Source organism: Melanostigma gelatinosum, assembly GCF_949748355.1.
Source record: "Melanostigma gelatinosum genome assembly, chromosome: 12".
NCBI classification, from domain to species: Eukaryota; Metazoa; Chordata; class Actinopteri; order Perciformes; family Zoarcidae; genus Melanostigma; species Melanostigma gelatinosum.
Window position 1 is genome coordinate 8,926,402 of NC_136645.1, and position 6,359 is coordinate 8,932,760.

A 6,359-nucleotide genomic window follows, 5' to 3' on the forward strand; every position below is an offset into this window, starting at 1 on the left:
ATATTTGGTGAGTCACAAATGGTGGCCCACCGAGAGTGGCGTTCTGGAGATCATATTAGCCGAGATATAGCAAAGTAATTACACGTGTGTGCTTACGATTTTTTCCATCTACCCTATCGGATATTGTTCGAAGCTCATCTCTTTTACAGAGCAGCTGTACTTATTCCACATAATATGTTCTGCTCTATTCTGTGCTATTCTGAGAGTCTTTCATTTTCTTTTTTCGATAAGATAAAACCGCTGCAAAAGGAATGCATATCTGAAAATATCCAATAAGTCACAACAATATGGGCTACCACTGAAACAAATATCTTCCAGTTTGAAGTAGTGGGTGTGAGGAGAAATGGGAACCAAGCACATCCAGTATCACTGGTGCTCAGAGATCATTTCTCACTTTGAAGTGTGTCGTCGAACAGAGCCTGCAGTTGGTGTTGACACAGTCTGGGAGCAAACACAATCTGGGCCATTATGTATTTAATGATGGAAGAGGAGGTACAGCCACCCCACCCACACCAAGAGCCAGTAACGGTTACTCTCGAGGACAGCATGTCAGTACTGCTGGTCCATATAACAATATGGAGGCCGATATGTGCACAATATGCAAATATTGAAGTGGGTGCTATGCGTGATTGAAAAAGCATCACTCGAAAAAGATTCAGGGAAAAAAAATGAATGTTTGGGATGCAACACAAAGCAGGAGCTCGAACCATTTGCACGAAGGAAATGAAATGTTGCATCCTGCATCAACTCAAAATGCTGGTACATTATTTAAAAAATAATTTTAAGTAACAATTAAGTGTGGGAATTTTAGGTGGAACTCGTTTTTTGACATTCTAGCAGCATGGTGGCTCGGTCCGCTTTAGTCCAGACTGCTATCGCACTGATTCTAATTCAATTTTGTGCAGATATTCATGGTCCCCCGAGGAGTAAACACACAAACTTTGGGGATACCCTGACCCTGTAGTACCATGAGGTTGACATTTGTGGTTCAGAGTGAAATACCTTGACAGTTACAGTATGTAATGGATTGCCAATTTGCAACAGGTATTCAAGGAGGATGCATTCAAGTGACATTGATGAGCCTCTGACTCTTCCTTTAGCGCCACCAGTATATCAAAGTTTCACACATTTAGCAAAATATCGCAACAATTACTCAACAATTAAATTGACACACGATTTGGTACAAACATGCATTTCCCCCCCCCAATAAATCATACTGACTCCCCTGACTTTTCCTCTCGAGCCACAATAAAGTTGACATTTATGTTTAACAACATTGCCATCAGCCTCAGCTGTACTTTCTTTTACGGTAAGTGCAAATTAGGAAATATGCTAATAAGCTAAACTAAAACGTAAACTTTTTACCAGCATTATCATTGTAACTATGTTAGCATGCTGACGTTAGCATTCAACTCAAAACCCGTTGCGCTTATGTACAGCTTCACAGAGTCATAAGCATGGCTGTAGACTCTTAGCCTTGTTTGTGTATGCTAACACTGACTCAAATGACGTAATGTGCAGTTTGCTGATGCCAATCCCACAGATTCTCTGCTTAAGTGTTTCTTAACCACATGCTACCAATTTATCTCAGGAAAACTCCCAAAATTATCTAAAAAAAACAATCTTATAAGTCTAATGTTCAAATAAACTTTTACTCGTGTGTACATTACAACTCTCTCTGAGGCAATCATTTACAAGCTTACACATTGTCCTAACTGACAAAGAACAATTGCCATAAAAAACAAACGGTTTTCTTGTCTGTCGTTTGTTGATCCAACAAAAGCATTCTGCTGTAAGTCCCCAGCGCCAGATTAGCTGTGTTTGAATGTGGTCTCGGGAGGGATGCATAGAGAGCAAATGAGTGACTGGGGGTCAGAGACACAGTGAGAATAAGTTCTTGATTATTATTTTTATTTATAGTTTGGATTGTATTATAGATTAGATCAGGGGTCTTCAATGTTTTTCAGGCCAATGACCCCCAAACTGATAGAGAGATGGAGCAGGGACCCCCGACTATATTGTATAAAATTGTGTTTGATATTAAACTGGGCCTAGTGCCATGTATAAACATACCTCTTTATTGTACATTCAATACTAAGCTATTCAAATAATACACAGGTTCATATATTCATGTTTTTATTTTAAACATGTGCAAGGTACAGTGAGTAGGGTGGCCGTGCCACTGACATTTACAAACATACCTTGTCAGCTGATACCAATGCCAACATCAACATTGTCTGTCAATTGCATGATAATCATGCACACAAGCTATTCAAATTGATGTTTTCATTTTAAACATAAATGTGGAAACGAAAATGAGTGATGACCTATTAGTGCCACTGCAATGCATAAAGATATCTGTTATCTTTCATACAATACTGAACTATTAAAATAATGGACAGATTCATGTTTAGAGAAAGAAATACATATCATTTTTAAATTTTTTTAATTTTCTAATCAACCAAAACTTTTGCGGACCCCCTGTTGAAGACCTCTGGATTAGATTATGTCCTGATTGATTTTTGTCACTGGTATGGATGAGAGGGACACCGACACTACACTTGAAAACACCAGCATATTATGACTGATTTGTCATTGTGTTTACACACCGCAGTAACCCAGTAATCATCTGCAGCTAACAGGGAAATAATGAGTTGTGTAACAATTCCATACGACATTGATTATTTATTTTGCATTTACGTGCCTGTGTTGCGTAGTGGAAATGAGCTAAGCAGCATTAGCGTTGGCTTCTCTGTGGGGTTTTTTTTACAGATAGTTAAGCCAATTTTCCAGAGCCATTAATAGTGATTAATGGTGCTGTGCTTTTCATGCTTTGTTGGGATAAAACTGGAACAGCAGTTTGTGACAAGACCAGGAGTCAATGCATTGATTAGCGAATATTATCCACTTAACAAGGAGAATATCATTTAACATCATGGCAGTTTGGAGAATGACCATCTGTGTTCAACAAGGCGTGCAGTTCTTGTCTGTGCGTGTTTTAGGAGTGGGAGGTGGATAATGTGTGTCTGTCCATGACTGCATTTGTTGTAAATTCCCAAACAATACGATTACTCTGGAGAGTAGAAATGGATCATCTAGAAGTCCACAGCCGTGCTAGCAGTTCTGTGAGGCTGTATTTAGGGACAGCAGTGCTTTCAGCTGAACGTCAACATGCGAACATGCTCACAATGTATGCGAGAGTAAAAGTCAGTGGATCACTCAAGTTTTATACATCATCTCACATGCATATTTGTACCACATTTGGTGCCAATTAATCAGTAGTGGGCACTTGGGAAGTGACCTATTGGTGGTGCAAGAGGAAAAGTCAGGGGATCACCAAGGTCTTTAGGATACACTATGGATGGTTGTACCATTGCATTGAAATCCATTCAATGGTTGCATCACAAGGAAAAGTAAGAGGATTACTAAATTCAGGATTCATCCTCTGGGGGTGTTTATATAAACCATTGAGCAATTCATCCAATAGCTGCTGAGAGTTTTCAATCCGCACCAAAATAGTGGACCAACTTACGAACCGACCAATATCGCTTTTGCCACGCAACTAGCGTGACCAAGAACTGCAACATCATCTGATGTGATGTCATCAGCTGTGACCACTGTGCTCAATACCTTTGAAGCAAGAGTGTATTTCCAGTGATGGTGTCCCAATGGCCCCAGATATCATTCACGTTTTTTAAATTAGGTGCAATCAGGATCTGTGGGGCAACCTCTGGTTCCTTGTTTGCCATTGTTTATGCATGTTTGTGGTTGTATGCAGTGATCTTACTTGTTCCAATCCCCATGTGTTTGCTGCATATACAGTAGGAAGATACTCATGAATAATTTAAATAAAAGATAAAAGTGTACGTCTACCTCTTTGGCTGTTTAATAAGATAATATAACCATTTCTCTTTCACCTACAGTGTATGGATGCTCTGTGGATCTGGGGAATGCATTTGACAGTGCACACTTCCCTTACCTCTGAGACTTTGGAGAACTCAGTAGAGATTGTGAAATCAACTAGAAGAAATATAATAGTGTTTGTGTCTGAACAGTCTCCTTCAATCTTTTATGCAACACCTGCTGTTTTCCCGTTCACATTCCAAAGCCTTCATTTAAATACACATTTCCTCAGTTTCACCGGTGTATGACCACTTTACAGTCTCTGCATGTACAGTCTGTCCTCAAGGATCCAACCATAATGAATGGTTAAGCTGACAGTTATCGGCGAGCTGTGAGGGCTTTTTTGCATGAATCTGGACACTCCCCTCACAGCCTTTAGCAGGTCAATAAACGGCACTGTAGAGAAGAGATTAAGGAAAGTGGTGGAGGGAGGGATTTTCCCCTAATTGTCAACTCTGTGTTGTTCCACTTATTAAGCACAGCAAGATTAAGCCGGTGTTAGGACTGAGGGGATGTGTGGTTCGTGGCAGGTCGAATCGGCATGCATGCAGTGGGCACAGTCAGAAGCTCGTCATGGCCTGTGAGCAGGCAGGGCTTGGGGGAAAACAGACAATTAAATCAATAAGACCAGCAGTCAGCAGATCACTGCGCCGGCTACCGCGACCAGCTTTTACTCCTCTTCAGCTTCAGGTTGCTTGTACATCAGCAAAGAATGGTAAAACTTTGGTCCTCTGGTAAGGCAAGGCAAGGCAAGGCAAGTTTATTTGTATAGCACATTTCAACAACAAGGTAATTCAAAGTGCTTCACATAAAACCATTAAAAGCATCAAAACATAAGGCAAAAGAAAAGGAGATTTAAGAACTCATTAAAACATTAAAAAACAGTGTAAGAAATTAAATACAGTAGTAAATTGCAGAAATGCAGGAAATGTATGAATATATTAATTGAATGTGGTTCAATTAAAGGCAGCAGCAAACAGAAAAGTCTTCAATCTTGATTTAAATGAGCTGAGGGTCTCAGCAGACCTGCAGCTTTCTGGGACTTTGTTCCAGATATGTGGAGCAGAAAAACTGAACGCTGCTTCTCCATGTTTAGTTCTGACTCTGGGAACAGAAAGTAGACCGGTCCCAGACGACCTAAGGGGTCGGATGGTTCATAAGGTAGTAGCAGATCGGAGATGTATTTTGGCCCTAAACCATTCAGTGCCTTGTAAACCAACAGCAGGATTTTAAAGTAAATTCTTTGTTGGACAGGAAGCCAGTGCAAAGACCTCAGAACTGGAGTGATGTGATCCACCGTCCTGGTCTTAGTGAGGACTCGAGCTGCAGCGTTCTGAATCAGCTGCAGCTTTCTGACGGACTTTTTACAGAGACCTGTAAACACACCGTTACAGTAGTCCAGTCTGCTGAAGATAAATGCGTGGACAAGTTTTTCCAAATCCTGTTGAGACATAAATCCTCTAATCCTTGATATATTCTTCAGGTGATAGTAGGCTGATTTTGTAATTGTCTTGATATGGCTGTTCAGGTTGAGATCTGAATCCATAACTACACCTAGATTTCTGGCTTGGTTTGTGGGTTTTAACATCAGTGACTGAAGCTGAGCGGTGATTTTAAATTGTTCGTCCTTGGTACCGAAAACAATTACTTCTGTTTTATCTTTGTTTAATTGAAGAAAATTCTGGCACATCCAGTTGTTGTTTTGTTCAATGCAGTTACCCAGCCCTTGTATGGGATTATAGTCCCCTGGTGACATAGTTATGTAGATTTGTGTGTCGTCTGCATAATTATGATAACACACTTTGTTGTTTTCCATAATATGAGCTAGTGGAAGCATGTAGATGTTGAACAGAAGAGGCCCCAGTATTGAACCTTGGGGAACACCACATGCCATTTTAGTCAGCTCTGATGTGTAATGAGCTACAGACACAAAGTATTCTCGGCCCTTCAAGTAGGATTCAAACCAGTTAAGTGCAGCACTGAGATCTAGTAAGGTAGAGTCATGTTATGGCATCTCTTGAATCAAATTCCAATCCAGGCCGTATCCACTTTCACTTTGTTTGCGCGTTCCTATGACGGTCCACCTTATTAAGTGACATCCCAAACCAATTAGCAGGGAGTGGACATGGGTTTTAGAAATCTTGTGTTAAATACAAATTTAGATATTTTTCGAGGTAATTTATCAAATTTAGAAATCCCTTTGATATAACTATGCAGTGTTCTAAGCCGACCTCATGGCATGCAGCAGGTTGAATACTCACAACCATAAGAGACTTGACTTGGACTTGTGACCAAAGACTTCAGAATGTACAGTGTACACATGTTTCGCAATATTCCCTTAAATGTGCCAACACCTGTGACAAAGACATTTAATGGGGGCAGGATATTTTACAGTTTAGAAAACAGCAGTGTTTCCCCTATCATTGACTGAAAGAGAGAAACTAAATATTTGATTT